This window comes from Pteropus alecto, unplaced genomic scaffold (assembly GCF_000325575.1).
Source record: "Pteropus alecto unplaced genomic scaffold, ASM32557v1 scaffold28, whole genome shotgun sequence".
Classification (NCBI taxonomy): domain Eukaryota; kingdom Metazoa; phylum Chordata; class Mammalia; order Chiroptera; family Pteropodidae; genus Pteropus; species Pteropus alecto.
Window position 1 is genome coordinate 4,058,125 of NW_006441063.1, and position 15,761 is coordinate 4,073,885.

At 39.0% G+C, this 15,761-nt stretch overlaps 1 protein-coding gene and 1 pseudogene across 3 annotated transcripts in view; one reads left to right on the plus strand and one right to left on the minus strand.

Annotated features, from left to right (window-relative positions):
- PRRG1 (proline rich and Gla domain 1) overlaps positions 1–10,142 on the minus strand; it is an 87,322-nt gene extending 77,180 nt beyond the window's left edge. The window contains exon 1 of one of the 3 annotated variants that reach the window (XM_006918267.3): positions 10,041–10,142. The gene's annotated coding sequence lies outside the window, so the exon portion shown is untranslated. Of the gene's footprint in view, positions 1–9,929 lie in introns of all 3 variants that reach the window. The other 2 variants (XM_015594379.2, XM_025051327.1) reach the window with 2 other exon arrangements.
- Positions 6,027–6,142, plus strand: LOC112484936 (annotated as a pseudogene).
- Positions 10,143–15,761: the final 5,619 nt, after the last annotated feature.

Sequence of the window (15,761 nt, forward strand, 5' to 3'; positions counted from 1 at the left end):
GAGAAATACTCAAACAAAAAATGAGGAAACTTTTTCCAGTGGATCTGCCAGCAAGATATGGTAAAGTAGTTCTTCAAAGAGAAGGAAAATAATATAGGTCAGAGATTTGGATCTACATTAAAGGAAGTGCACTGAAAAATGAAACTAAAGGCAAAATTTAAAAACTGATTTTCCTTATTCTTAGTTGAACCAAAAGATAACAGTTTGTTCAAAGTATCAGCAACAATGTTTCCAATGATGGGATCTGCCAGCAAGATATGGTAAAGTAGTTCTTCAAAGAGAAGGAAAATAATATAGGTCAGAGATTTGGATCTACATTAAAGGAAGTGCACTGAAAAATGAAACTAAAGGCAAAATTTAAAAACTGATTTTCCTTATTCTTAGTTGAACCAAAAGATAACAGTTTGTTCAAAGTATCAGCAACAATGTTTCCAATGATGAACGTTTTATATATATATATATATACACACACACACACACACACACACACACACACATATATGTGTGTGTGTGTGTATGTATATGTGTGTATATATATACCTATATGTACATATGTACATATGTACATATATACATATATACACACATATGTATATATGTGTATGTATAAGTGAAATGAGTGATAATAATGATATAAGGAATGGGAAGGAGGAATTTGAAATATTGTATTATTATAAGATACCTGCATTACCCACCAAGTGGGACGGCATTATTTCAAAATGGAATTTGATTAGTCAGAAGTATATATTTTGTGAACACTAGGGCAATCATTAAAAAAGTTTTAAAAAGCATAATTGATATGCTAAGAAATGAGAAATGGAATCATATAAAATGTTCAGTTAAAACCACAAAAGGCAGAAAAAAATGTGGAAGACAAAAACAGGAACAAAGAACAAGGATGACAAATAGAAAATAGTAAACAAATATGATAGATATTAATCCAACTATATCAATAATCCCTTTTAATGGTCTAAATATATCAAAGACAGATATTGTCAGAGTGGATGAAAAACAAAACCCAATTATATGTTATCTACAAGAAAATGATTTTAAATATAGACACATATGGATTAAAAGTAAAAGGATGGAGAAAGACATACTATGCTAACAATTAATCAAGAGAAAGCAGGAATAGCTATATTAATTTCAGACAGAGCAGACTTCAGGTCAAGGAAAGTTACCAGGGATAAAGATGGTCAACACCTAATGATAAAGGAGTCAACTTTCCAAGAAGACATAACAATCCTTAATATGTATGCATATAAGAGCAAAGTATCAAAATATACAAGGCAAAGACTGATCGAACTGAAAGAAGAAATAGATGAATCCCCTAATTACAGACTTTAACACCGCTCTTGAAATGGACAGAAATGGACAGATCCAGCAGGCATATATTCAGTAAATACATAGAACTCAACAGCACCATCAGTCAACTGGATATAATTGATATCTATAGATTATTTCATCCAACAATGGAATACACACAAAGATAGACCACATTCTGGAACATCAAATACACCTTAATAAAATAAAAAGGACAGAAATCATATAATGTCTACTCTCAGACCACAACAGAATTAAACTAGAAATCATTATCAGTAAGATAACTGGAGAATCCCAAAACACAAGGGGACTAAACTCCTAAATAACAAAGAACTTTGAAAAGAAATTTCTAAATATTTTGAACTAAATGAAAATACTACTTATCAAATACTAAGGGATGAAGTGAAAACAGTGCTTAGATGGAAATTTATAGCATTGAATGCATATATTAGAAAAGAAGATCTAAAGATCAACAACCTGAACTTTCACCTTAGAAAACTAGAAGAGCAAATTTAATTCAAAATAATCAAAAGAAATAAAAATTAGAACAGATAACAATGAAATTAAAAACAATGAAATTAAAATTAATAGAGAAAAATTAATAAAATCAAAACCTGATTCTTTGAAAAGATCTGTAAAATCGATAAACCTCTAGCCAGGCTAAGAAAAAAGGAGAGAAGACACAAATTAGTTTCTTTTTTCTGCTTCCAAATCCTGACCACCATTGCTCTAAGAAGTGGTTCTTAACCAGGGTACCCATGAAAATCTCCTGGAATTTGTTCATGCCATTTTCATACTGAAATTTTGGTTTGATGGGTTTATATTGGCAAGAGGGACACTAAATATAAGTGTGTTGGTGAAAACAGCTCCCTAAGCGTCTAATGAACACCCCAGATAATAACCATTACCTCAAATACCTGTCACATGTTTTTTTGGTCATAATGATAATATTCCACCAGCTGAGGCATACAATTAAATCAACCCTCTATGTGACACACACCAAAAACAAACAAAAAGGCTCTTGGTCACCAAATTCAACTGTGTTATCTATCCTTTCCAAACTTTACATGATATCTGATACAACCAGCTTCAAGCACACTCTTAACTTCAATAACTTTTTGGTCTTTTGGTCTCCTCTCCCTCCCTCCCTGCCAACCTGTCTGAATGTCTGTGCAGAGAAAGAAAGATAGCCGTAGTCAGGCTCCCTCCTGACATCCGTAGCTAACTTCCCAGCGGAAGTAACTCAGCACTTCTTCCTTTATGTAACCATGTGCCCCATACACATGGGCGGGCTTCCATTACCTGGCAGTGTGCCACTATTGTTTAACCTGTATATAAAAAGGCGCTGCCACCATGTGAGGCAGTGCCATGTCTTTGCTAGAATAAATAGCTATGTCACAGTTCCCTATGGCTCCTCACATTTTCTTCCAACTGCTGATTCTCATACCCCTTATTTTGGAACCGCGAATCTGCAGCAACACAATGCCATCTAGATCAGTGCCACTCAGTGTGACCCAAGGGCCAGCAGCATCACTATCATTTGGAAACTCGTTAGAAATGAAAATTCTCAGGCTCTAACCCAGACATCAGAATCCCTGGGGGTAGGGCCCAGAGATCTGTGAATTCTCATGATCATTGTGCATGTTGATGTTTGGAAACCACTATACTAAGACACTTGTTGAAGATGTATTAGAAGAATCTATAAATACAGGACAGGAACTCAAACAGGGTAGATGTCAATACATCCACACATTTTGAAGTTAATTGCTGCTGAAATTATTTCTCATAAGAAACAGCAATTACAAATAAAAATAGTTACTATTTTAGGGCAATATGTACTAGATATTATGACAAGCTGTTAATATAACTGATCTCATTTATCAGGTATTATAATTCTCATTTTACAGATAAAGAAACTGACACCAAGAGAAAAAATTCCATGCCCTTAACCAATATATTATTGTTTCCTGCATAGACAGAGTGGGAAAGAAAATCTTGGACAGAACCCTAAGACAACTCAGTGGAAATGACTGAGGTTGGTCAAAGAAGTAGACGAACATCCAGAAATACGGAAGTCTAGGTGAGGAAAGTTTTAAGAAGGAAGTTATAATCACAGTGGTTTGGATTATTTTTCCAGTGAGTCTAAAAACCACAGAGAATATAGAACGTTTTTAAAAGGTGACATGAAGAGAGAGAGTTCCTGTCAAGATGGTGAAGTAGGTAAATACTGTGCTGGCCTCCTCTCATGACCATATGCAAATTACAACTAAGCTACAGAACTACCATCAATGAGAATTGCCTGAAGTCTAGCTAGCTGAGCAGAAGTCCTGTAACTAAGGATACACAGAAGAAGCCACATCAAGACTGATAGGAGGGATGGAGACATGAAAATGGCTGCCCCCCACACCCATTTGTGGTGGTTGAAAATCAGGAGGGATATCTAGCTGTGGAGGTCACCCTGGAGGAGTGAGGTGTCCCAAACTTACACTGGGATACCCAGCCTGGAGCCCTAGTACTGAGAAATCTCCACAACTTCTGGCTGTGAAAACCACTGGAAACTGTGGCTGAGTGAGATGGAGGGCTGCTGGAGTCCCAGGAGTTCCTCTTAAAGGGCCTGTGCAGGACTCACTCACTCTGAGCTACAACTCTGGGACAGCAGTGTGAAAGGTGCTAGGAAAACACGGAGAGAAACTGAATCATCTGGCTTCAGGGAGAGAGCTGGAGGAACAGCTTTGTCCCAGGCAGAAGTGCTGGCGGAAGCCATTGTTCCTTCGTCGAGTCCTCTCCCAATCCAGCATGCAGACTCAGGCAGTTGCCATATCTGAGCCTCCATTAACCTGGGTAACAAAGGTTGTCCTCACTGGTGATTCCCTGAGATCCCATCCAACATGTGGGCCCATGCAAGACACTTCCAGTGTATTTTCCATACAAACGGCCGGTCTTGGCTCATGCTGCAGACTTTCCTAAAATCTCTCAAAGGTTCACAAAACCCAAACATGCAGCATCTGGCTTTGGTGTGCCCCATAACTCTTACTAAGCATCCCTAAGCCCAGCGCTAGTGGCAGCTGGCCTCTCCCAGGCACCTCCAAGCCCAGCACAAGTGGCAACCATCTGAAGATCACTTTGTCACTCACACCAAGTGGCTCTGGGAAGGCAACAGTTGACTTTGGCCTGCAACAGAGACCCTCCCAAGAGGTCCCAGAACTAACACACCTAGTAGTGGCCAGCTTCAGACCACACCAGAGCACCACGCATCAACGTCCACAAAAGATATACCCAAAGGGCAGACAGGGCAGGCACCAGAGCCCTGCTAAAGCAAATCCTGCTCCAAAGGTGAGTCCCTGAACAACAGTTCTCCCACTGTATTCACGATCAGTCCTCACAACCAATCAGCCTGAGAGTCAATACCTCCCAATAAAACGAAAACAGCAAAGAAGACTCGAATACAACAGGAGGGCACACACAATCCACACAAGGGACACACCTGGAGAACCCAGCTTAGCTGACCAGGGAGACTGCACCACTGGTCCCCATAAGACGCCTACTACATAAGGTCACACTACTAAGACTGGGAGATATAGCAGCCCTACTTAATACATAGAAACAGACACAAGGCAGCCAAAATGGGGAGACGAAGAAACATATCCCAAAAGAAAGAACAGAACAAAGCTCCTGACAAAGAACTAAACAAAATGGAGACAGACAATCCATCAGATGCAGAGTTCAAAACGTTGCTTATAAATATGTTCAATGAACGTTAAGAGAAGAGTAGATGAACTCAGTGAGAACTTTAAAAAAGAGATGGAAAACATAAAAATGAAGATAGAAAACAAAAAAGAACCAGTTACAAGTGAAGAATGCAATAACTGAAATAAAGAATGCATTAGAGGAAATCGACAGTAGATTAGATGAAGCAGAGAATCAAATCAGCAATTTGGAACATAAGGTAGCAGAAAACACCCAATCAGAACAATAAGAAAAAAAGAATAAAAAAAATGAGGATAGTTTAAGGGGCCTCAGGGACAACATCAAGTGTACCAACATTTGCACTATAGGGGTACCAGAATGAGCAGAGATAGAGCAAGGAATTGAAAACTTATTTGAAGAAATAATGATGAAAAGCTTTCCTAACCTGGCGAAGGAAATACACATGCAGGCCTAGGAAGTGCAGAGTCCCAAACAAGATGACCCACATCAAGACACATCATAATTAAAGTGCCAAAAGTTAAAGACAGAGAGAATCTTAAAAGCAACAAGAGAAAAGCCTCTATTACCTACAAGGGAGCTCCCCATAAGACTGTCAGCCGATTTCTCGACAAGAATTTTGCAGGCTAGCAGGGATTGGCACAAACTGAAAAAGCGAGGACCTACAATCAAAGTGCTGAAAAGCGAGGACCTACAACCAAGATTACTCTACCCAGCAAAGCTATCATTTAGAATCCAAGGACAGATTAAGAGCTTCCCAGACAAGAAAAAGCTAAAGGAGTTCATCACTACCAAACCAATATTACAAAATAATGTTAGAGGGACTTCTTTAAGAGGAAGAAGAAAATAAAAAAGATAAAAAATATGGACAAAATGGCAGTAACTACATATATATCAAAAATTGCTTTGAGGACGTGGTTCCATAGTGTAGCAGTTAGCAAGTCTGCTTTACACACAGAAGGTCCTGGGTTTGCACCCCAGTGGAGCCACGGTCCATGGTCTATGGCCATGCCACCATGAACAAGCCCGATGTCTGATCTCGGAAGCTAAGCAGGGTCAGGCCTGGTTAGTACTTGGATGGGAGACCATCTATGAAGACCAGGTGCTATAAGCATAAATACTACTAATAAAAAAAATTGCTTTGAATATGAATGGGTTGAATGATTTAATCAAAAGATAGGGTGACTAAATGAATAAGAAAAAAAGACCCTTACACAGGCTGCCTACAAGAGACTCACTACGGATCAAAAGACTCACATACTGAAAATAAAGGGATAGAAAAAGGTATTTCATGAAAATGGAAATGAAAATAAAAAAGTTGGGGTGGTAATCCATAGACTTTAAAACAAAGGCTATAACAAGAGACAAAAAAGGACCCAGTTATCTTACTTCTGGGTATTTATCTGAAGAAACCCAAAAGACTAATTCGAAAAAATATACATCCATATGTTCACTGCAGCATTATTTACAATATGCTGCAATGGAGGCAACCTGGGTGTCCATCAGTGGATGAATGGATAAGGGAGAGGTGGTACATATATACAATGGAATATTATTCATCTATTAAAAAAAAAAAAAAGAAATCTTGCCATCTGCAACGACATGGATGGACCTAGAGGGTATTGTGTTGAATGGAGTAAGTCAGACAGAGAAAGACAAATGTCATATGATTTCACTTATATGTGGAATCTAGAGAATGGTATAAACAAACAAAACAGAAACGAGCTCACAGATACAAAGAGTACTTTGATTGTTTCCAGATTGGGGAGGGGGAAAGGGGAGGGGATTAAGATGTACAAATTGGTAGTTACAAAACAGCCATGAGGATGTGTATCACATCATGGAGAGTACAGTCAGTAGTATTGTAAAAACTATGTATGGTGTCAGATGGGTACTGGATTTATCAGGGTGATCACTTCTTAAGTTATATGAATGTCTAATCACTATGTTGTACACTTAAAACTAATATAATATTGTATGTCAACTTTAATTAAAAAATAAAAATATAACACATTTTTTAAAAAGTGACATGAAATAAAAGTGCTTTTACATTCAGGTGGAGAGGGAATAAATTAAGTGAGAAGGGGATAAAAAAAATAGAAGTTACTAATAGCCAGGATAGGTTCTCTGCTTTGTTGGCATAGAAACCTGGACTAATTTTTAAACTAAAGTATCAATTCTATTCACTTATAAACTGAGTGATCATTTGCTTATGATATTCTCTCCAATGAATGAATCCATTCGGGGGTGAAAGGTAGGTGTGGGAGTGATGAGCGTGAGTGGTAAGGAGCAAGATAATTCCTGTTATGAGCCAGAGGTAACAGGAAGGCCAGTGATCATGGTGGAGTTAAGAGAGATGTCAAAGACAGTCTGGCAAAAATAGTCAGGCCAAGCCTATCAAGGGCTCTATAACATGAAGAGACTCATTAGCCAAATGCTCAAACCACCTTAAGATTTATAAGGACTGTAATACAACTGATTAGTCTCTCTAATTGGTCTAATAGGTTACAGTTTCTTTAGTTATATTATATTAGCCTTCAGAGGATACTGTCTGCCCAACTTAATTCACTTGCAAACTCCTAAATTCCAACAGCAACCTATTTGTGTCTTTCTACAAATGATTATTCTTTTTCATGTTAACTTTTCACTAGTTTAAATATCTGAAGTTGATCTTTTTCTAATGCCTATTTTGCCAATATCTGCGAAGATTTTGCACCTCTTTTAGGATAAAGCACATACTAATAATACACAGGAACATATTTCCATACTTATTTCTTATCCACATTCCAAATAATGCTTAAATATTAAATATAATTTCAGCATTATGAATTTATTCTATTATCCCATGAACTTTACATGATATGAATTATCTTTCTAACAGTATTTTTAACTTCTATTTAAATGCATTTATTAGGCACTTAGTGCATACCCAACGGCCTTAGGTATTGGTGTAACACAGAAGACTAAGGTTCTAGTAGCATGACAGAAATAAGGCCAGTGGTATCAGTTTAACAGAAAAGGGAGTGATTAACTCTTTCTAGGGGAGTTGGCAAATTTTTCCAAGAAATGAATCAGGCCGAGTCTGAAAGGATGAACAGGAGTTGACTAGGCACTGGAAAAGTGTAAAGAAGTCCTTAACACTTCCTCCCTAAACTTGGTAATGACCAAGGTATTTAATTTAAAATAACAGGAAAAGAAAGAGCAAAATGACAATAACACAAGAAGAAATCCTGTTCACTTCATGCTTGGGTTGGGGGGGGGTTGTGCCTTTAAATACACTTCAGATTTGAAAGTAAATGTTTATAAAACATGATTCACAATCAAAGGAAAGGGGTAAAGGAGGAAGAAATTAAATTTTTGTCCTATCAAGGTAAACAAATGAGTAAAAATACCAACATCCATGCTTGAGAACACATATTACTTTTCATAAAGATCGTAAGTTTGAAAACAAAAGCCTTGGAACCTTATTCAATAGTACAGTATTTGCCCTAGCATTTTATATTCCCAATATTATTTTTTTATATTTTTAAAAATTAAGTTTATTGGGGTAACATTGGTTAATACAATTATATAATTTTCAGGTGTACATTATCATTTGACATCTGTATATTCTATTGTGTGTTTACCACCCAAAGTCCAGTTTCCTTCAGCTATCATACATTTGAACCCCTTTACCCACTTCACCCTCCCCCTATCCCTCTATATTCGACCCCCTTTACCCCGTCTACTTCTCCCTTCCTCCCCCACCCCCTGTCCTCTGGTAACCACTAATCTATAGTCCATGTCCATGAGTCTCTGCTTGTCCTGTTCCCAGTAGCATTTTTAAGGGTTCTAAAGTGAGTCTACCCAAGAACTTGGCAGCAGCAAACACAAACACACACACACACACACACACACCAGCACCGCCGCCGCCGCCGCCACCGCCACCCTCTCCAATAATCCACTCTTGGCTGAAACAATCAACAGCATCCTAATCAACTTTTCACTTACCCTAACTGGAGCACCTTCACATCCTTCAAATTCTGGCTTCCTTTATACTATGACTATCACAAGACATTAATTTAGCTCTAAATTTTGACACTCCACCTGTTCACCCTTTACTTCAAGTATTTTCTCTTAAATACCATTATTTTCACATTTCTCCAGAAGGGATACTTAAATACATCAACAGCCCAATTACAAAACCAACAGCTGCAGCCAGGATCTGAACACACATACACACACACACTAATTAATATCCAATCATATCTCTCAAGCTTGTTCCTACCACTGATCAAAATCAGTGGACCAGGAAGAAGGAAAAAACTGAGGCAAGGTTGTTGTCATCCTTTCACTTTCCCTCACGCCTGTCCCAACCCGCTCCCCCGCCCCCCAGGACACACCAGGACCTCGTACGACACCCCATCCACCGACCTGCCACAGCTGCCACCCGCCGCTGCCTAGAAAACAGTCATAGCCTTTGTTAAAATGTCCATGAGCACAATGGACCAGAAGACGGACACATTCTCCGGGGCCGGGTGAAGGAAAGTCACACGAACATCACGCCCATCTTGGCACTAGCCTAGGGCGACAGCCCGTATGCCCCAAATCCTTTGCCCGCGACAAAAAACGTTCCTGGCAACTCTGCGGGGGAAGGGATGGCCCGGGACGCCACTTAGGGGCACCAGGCGGAGGGTACTGAACTTGAAGCTGGGACACCCTCCAACGCCATTGGCGAGCCGCCGGGTTTTGCCAAGCCTGAGTAAGGACTTCCAGCCTCACTAGCCCTTTCCTTCAATTTTTCTCTCACGCATACCCTCACCCGCTAACGCCACCACGCACTCCGCTCCCCACGCGGCAGGGGGTCGGACACTGTTAGGCAGCGCGGCCCCCTTCGCCCTCCCTGGCGGATTTCTCCTTACGGGACTGAAGGCTCCTCCGACAAGTTACCCGTACACACCCCGAGTCCTCCCGGGAGGCTCGGCGGAAACCTTGTTCCTCAACAGCTAGCCCTGCGCAGCCACCTTACTCACCGAGCACCCGCGCCGCTACTCCGCGCACTGCGAGCCGCCAGCTGCGCCTGCGCTCTTTCAATGCCGCCAAGCCCAGTTGGAGCCCCAAGCCAAGAGCGAATGGGCAGGGCGGTGGGAAGCGACTAGGCTCAGAAAGGAGGGGCGGGGCCAGGCGGGGTGGGAAACAGAAGGGCGGGGCTTTCACCGCCTCGGTCCGGAAGACCAAGCGCTCAGGACTCTCTCTGCTGGAGCTCTCCACTCTCGAGGTCTGTTTATAACCCTAGCGGAGAACTCCTCGAGGCCTCTCGGTGCACCCCCACAGTCACCCTCCAGAAAGCCTGGTTTGGCAAACCAAGCTAGCCAGCCCCCAGGGCCACCATGCCTTTCCTTGGAGCCACTCTGGATCCTCGCCAGCCCTTCATTCTTTTGCATGCCTATCTCCCCACTGCTTACCCACCCACCCCCGCCCACTCCATGGCATTTGTTATTACGGCGCGCAGTCCTCATTCCTCCAGAGGTGAGAGGCATGGAGATTTTTTACTCACAGGACATCCTAGTTAACCTGTTTCTTTTCTGTATGCGAGCCCAGAACGTGGTTGGTGACTTTCCAGTCATTGCCCAAGATTACAATTTAGCCCTTTCTCTGAGAACAAGCTCTATAGCTGCTGTTCCTGGACTTTTGGTGACAACAATCTGGTTTTTTTTTCCTTTAAAATAGGCTTCAAAAAACATCCGAATATCTTGGGAAGAACACAGGTTGTCAAATTAGACTCATCTTTGACCCTGCTTTTTTAGGTAGCCACCTTAGAATTTGAGCCTTCTAAAAGCCCCTCTGAGAAACAGAATATTCAGTCTGTGTTGTTGTGTGGATTTTGCCCTAATGGTTTCAGGTTTTCTGACATTTAGCATTTGAAGAAGCCTAACTTGATTATTATTCCATGCTGCATGCATGCTTAGTTTTAAGTTCTATGATTTTCTGTTTAGAATCTGGTCAGCTGTGGGATCTCACATGCCTTCAGATCAGCTATTAAAAGAAACACGCCTGGGTAAATCTGAAGTAAAGTGGCCTGTGGGCCTAAAGTGATTTATTCCAAATTATTTTTCCTTTATTCTTCTTTTTTACTTTAGTTATGATGGAATTGAGAAACATTTAGCTTATTAAGAATAAAAGAATTGCCGGAGGGCCATACCAAGAGTCCTTCCCTGCAAGTATTTTGACTGTTAAAGGAGCATTTTTGGGGAGGGCCTGGTAATTGTCCTAAGGGAGCTGAATATCCAAAACTTCTTCCCATTAACCTCTGCGGTTCTTCCATTTGTATATTTTGGAAATCAGGCTTTCCTGAACTCTTTTCTATTTCACATTTGTCAAAGAAGCATAGGGGGATTATAGTGAGGACAAATTGCAAGAGGGAATGTATATTGGTAAATGTAGACACAGACGCTGGAGGATGATGAGTGAATCTGTAAGTGCCAGGAAGTAGGACCTTGTCTTATTCATTTGTTTTCAAATTGTTTCACATACAGAAGGTGCTAAAAAAAAAAACTGGGTTAATAAAGATAATTTTTGCATCCTAAATAGTTGTGTATATATGTTTGTTAACTTTCATTTGATTACTGGGTTTATTTTCTTATTTTATGTCTGAGTTTGTCAGGATATTTTGTTTGAAGTGACCCAAAGTAAAATGAAGTGGCTTAAGCAAAAAGAGAAAGTTATTGTGTAACCCAAGTTGCCAAAGGCTAAATCTATGATTGGCCTTAGGAATAGATGGAACCAGCAACCAAAATGCTTCAGATTCCAGGTTAGCCTCTCAACCCTGCCTCTCTCAGACAGGGTCAGAATTCTTTCAGAACCTCTGAAAGTCATGTTTTGTAGACTTAGAACATGGCCTCTGACAATTTATGGGCTCACACTTACCAAGTTGTTACCACACAGAATGTGCCTCTCCTCTCAGTTCCAATTTCTATAATATCAGATAAAGAGCACAATTGGATGAAACTGAGTAATGTAACCATTCTTGGAGAGAAAGTGCATGTGTGGCGTAAGAATGATACCCCCAGTGGAACCACGTAGTTGGAGAAAAAATGAAGAGAAAATTTCTAAATAATGAGAACAGAGGGTAGAGGGGGGGATGCTTTTTCAAGAGAAAAGAGCTGGACAGACAACAAAACATTCACCATGGAACAATTGTATTTAAGGAATATAGCCTTAGAATTGTCATTTTCTCTCTCTCTCTCTCTCTCTCTCTCTCTCTCTCTCTCTCTCTCTCTCTCTCTCTCTCTCACACACACACACACACACACACACACACATTCAAGTATTAACCAGTCTTAATAATGTTTCTGTATTGCTTTCCTGTGGCTGCTGTAAAAAAAAAAAAAATTACCACAAACTTAATGGCTTAATACAATACAAATTATTATAGCTCTAGAGGTCAGAAATCTAAAAGGGGTCATAAAATCAAGGTGTCAGCAGAGTTGAGTTCCTTTATGAAAGCTCTAAGGGAGAATCTTTTTTCTGGACTATTCCACATTCTAGACACCAGCCACTTTCCTTGGTTCATTGCCACCTTCCATCTTCAAAGCCAGTAATTACATTAAATTCTAATACACTGACAATTCTGCCTACCTCTATCACATTTAAGGACCCTTGTGATTACCTTGAGCCCATCCAGATAATCCAAACACAATCTCTTTATTTTAAGGTCAGCTGATTAGCAACCTTAATTCTATCTGTAACTTTAATCCCTTTTACTATGTCATATAATACTTCCACAGATTCTGGATATTAGCTCATGGGCATTATTATCCTCTCCACAGTCTTTATTTTCATAAAAACGACAGAGTGTAAGACATTCGTTCCCAAACTGGAGCACTTGTAAAAAAAAATACCGATGCCTGGATACCACCCCCATATATTATTTAATTGATCTAAAGTCCATTGACCCTCTAAACACACACAAACACACACTGTTGATTAGATCTGGATGGAGACACTTATCCATGTTGGGCCAATCGGAGAATTTCCCTGGAGATTTAGAATGGGAAGAGGGAAGTGGTAACACTGGGTGTCTGGGCCTATAACATATCAACTTAGGAGCTATGGTATCAGGAGAAGTAAGAATAAAACAAGTCTGAGGGGGATGGAAGAGAGAGAAGAGACAGAAAGAGAAAAGAGGTAGACAAAGCAGAGCTGAGCCTAAATACTCAATCTGTCTCCTGGTAACAGTAGCATTCTTTCCCAGGGCTTCTGTGAGGTACCATTGCATTGTTAAAAACTCTTATTTGACTGGAGCTAACTAATATTGTTTTCTCTAGCACAAACCCAAAAATGTTCTAATTAATACATAATATGAGCTTAATTTTCCTCCAATTACTTTTTTACACTATGTCTCTTGTTTAAGAAATAAGGCAAATTTAAGAACCAAACTGTCAGTTTGTATTCCAAATGTCTACTTCATTAGCACCTCATCTCCTAGTTATCCCATATTCTTACACTTTTCCTTCCTCTTAATAGTTACTCAAAGGCCCAGAAGGTGCCTCACAAGTTACCATAGCCTAATCCTCATTCAATAGTCCAGTCTTCCTAAGACATACCAGTTGGGGGTAGATTAAGTTCTCTGTCTCACTGATGTTAAGTAAATATTAATGACCTGCAAATCAAATCTCTAGTCCTCGCCCTTCTCCTAATCTTCATATCTATAGTTACAACTGACTAATGGATCATTCCTCCTCAGTTTGTAAGAGAGGAAACTCAATTTTTCTTCCAAGCTGTGCCTTTCCTCCTGCATTTTCCTTCTTTCTGAATGAAACCATTATGCAGCCCTATAACACACATTAGACGTGGTAGTCACTCATGACTTCTTCTCTATCCTCAATTGTTGAATCATTCTACCTTGTACATGTCTTACATGTTAATTCCTCTTTCCTGCCTCACTTCAGATTCATCATCAATCACCTGATCTATAACATGATCTCTCAACTAATTTCCCTGTCTTTAGTTTCTCTCAATTCCAATCCACCCTTCTCAATTCTGCCAGATATCTTTATAAACACAAATATGATCAAACCATTGTATTTATTAAAAATATTTTATGACTCTAATCCACTTTAACATAAAATACAAACTCCTTAAGCAAAAATATTCTACTAATTATCTGGCTCTAATGCATCTTTGTAAACTCATTCCCCTATCTATCATATATATCCTAAGCTACTTTCTATATTTGCCTTATACTTTCATGCTGCTGGGGCTTTTCTTTTCTCTCTGTATAGCAGAAACATTCTTAAAGACGAGCTCAAAAGACACCCACTGTGTAAGGTCTTCCTAGTACCACTCCATGCAAAATAAATTAGTTATTGCCACTCCCCTTGCAATCCTAGTACTTGCATCATCCTTATTCTTAAGGCTTATGCCTTAATGAATTTATTGCTGACTCTTCCTCTTCACTGAGATCTCTTTGAAGAGAGGGACACTGTAGCTCTAACATTAATCACAATGTCTGACAAATACCAAATCAAGAAAAATTCTCAGGGGAAAAAAAAGAAATAAGAAAATTCCATGCTGTCTTCTGCTCATGACTTGCCAGGTTATTTTTAATCCCTTGTGTTAACGATCATTTTACTTATTAGTTCTCCAACTTCCAATCTGATAGTTTATGCCCAACACCTCTTTCAAGAATTGGTTCAAACATTTCTGTCCAGAAAGAGTTTAGGTGTACACCCCTGATCAAACCCCTACTCTGACAAACCCTTTCTTTTAGGACTTTTCATCATATATGTGTTTAATCTATACTGATGATATAATTTTAGTTTATTCTGACTTTCTCATATTGCTCCATGTGTTTACATTTTTAACTCCTATGTGGTTGGTAAACTGCAAGAAAGAAGGGTTTAATTTTTATATTTCCTTTGTATCTTCTCAAAAAATCTTGGTAAACATAAAATAGCATGAGAGATCATATGATAGGCCATAAAAACATGGTCAATAAACTTAAAAGAATTGAAATCATACAGAGTATGTGGTCTGACTACGATGAAATTAAATTAAGAATACATATATCTAGATAAAATTCATATATTTGGAAATTAAATAATAAAAAGTCAATTATGTTTTATATGCTAGTTCACAATTGGAAAATAAGATTTAAAAACAATTTGATTAACAATAACTTCAGAAAGTATAAAATAAGCAGGAAAAATTCGACAAAAATATGCAAGATATCTTTATTATAAACTACAAAACAGTGCTAATTGAAATTAAGCAAGACTTAACTAAATGGAAAGATGTACCATGTTCATGGATTGGAAAACTCAAAATGTTAAGATTTAGTTTCCCCAATTTTGATTTTAGAACCAACACACTCCCAATCACAATCCCAGCAGATTTTTAAAAAAATAGTCAAATTGACAGCAAAATGCATATAGAAAAATAAAGGCATGTGGAAATACAAAGGAAGAATCTAGATTATCCAAAGCAATTTTGAAAAGGAAAAAGTTAGAGGACTTACAATAACTGACTTTTAAGACCTACTGTAATGTCATAGTAATCAAAACAGTATGGCATAAAGATCAATTAAAATATCAATAGAATTGAATAGAGAGCCCAGAAATGTCCCCACACTTGTATGGTCATTTAATATTTGACAAAGTATACAAGGCAATCCACTGGGAACAAGATTTTTCCATGAATAATGCTGGAAGGTTGTTCCTGCACCTGGTTAGGTGTTCATATGCAAAGAAATG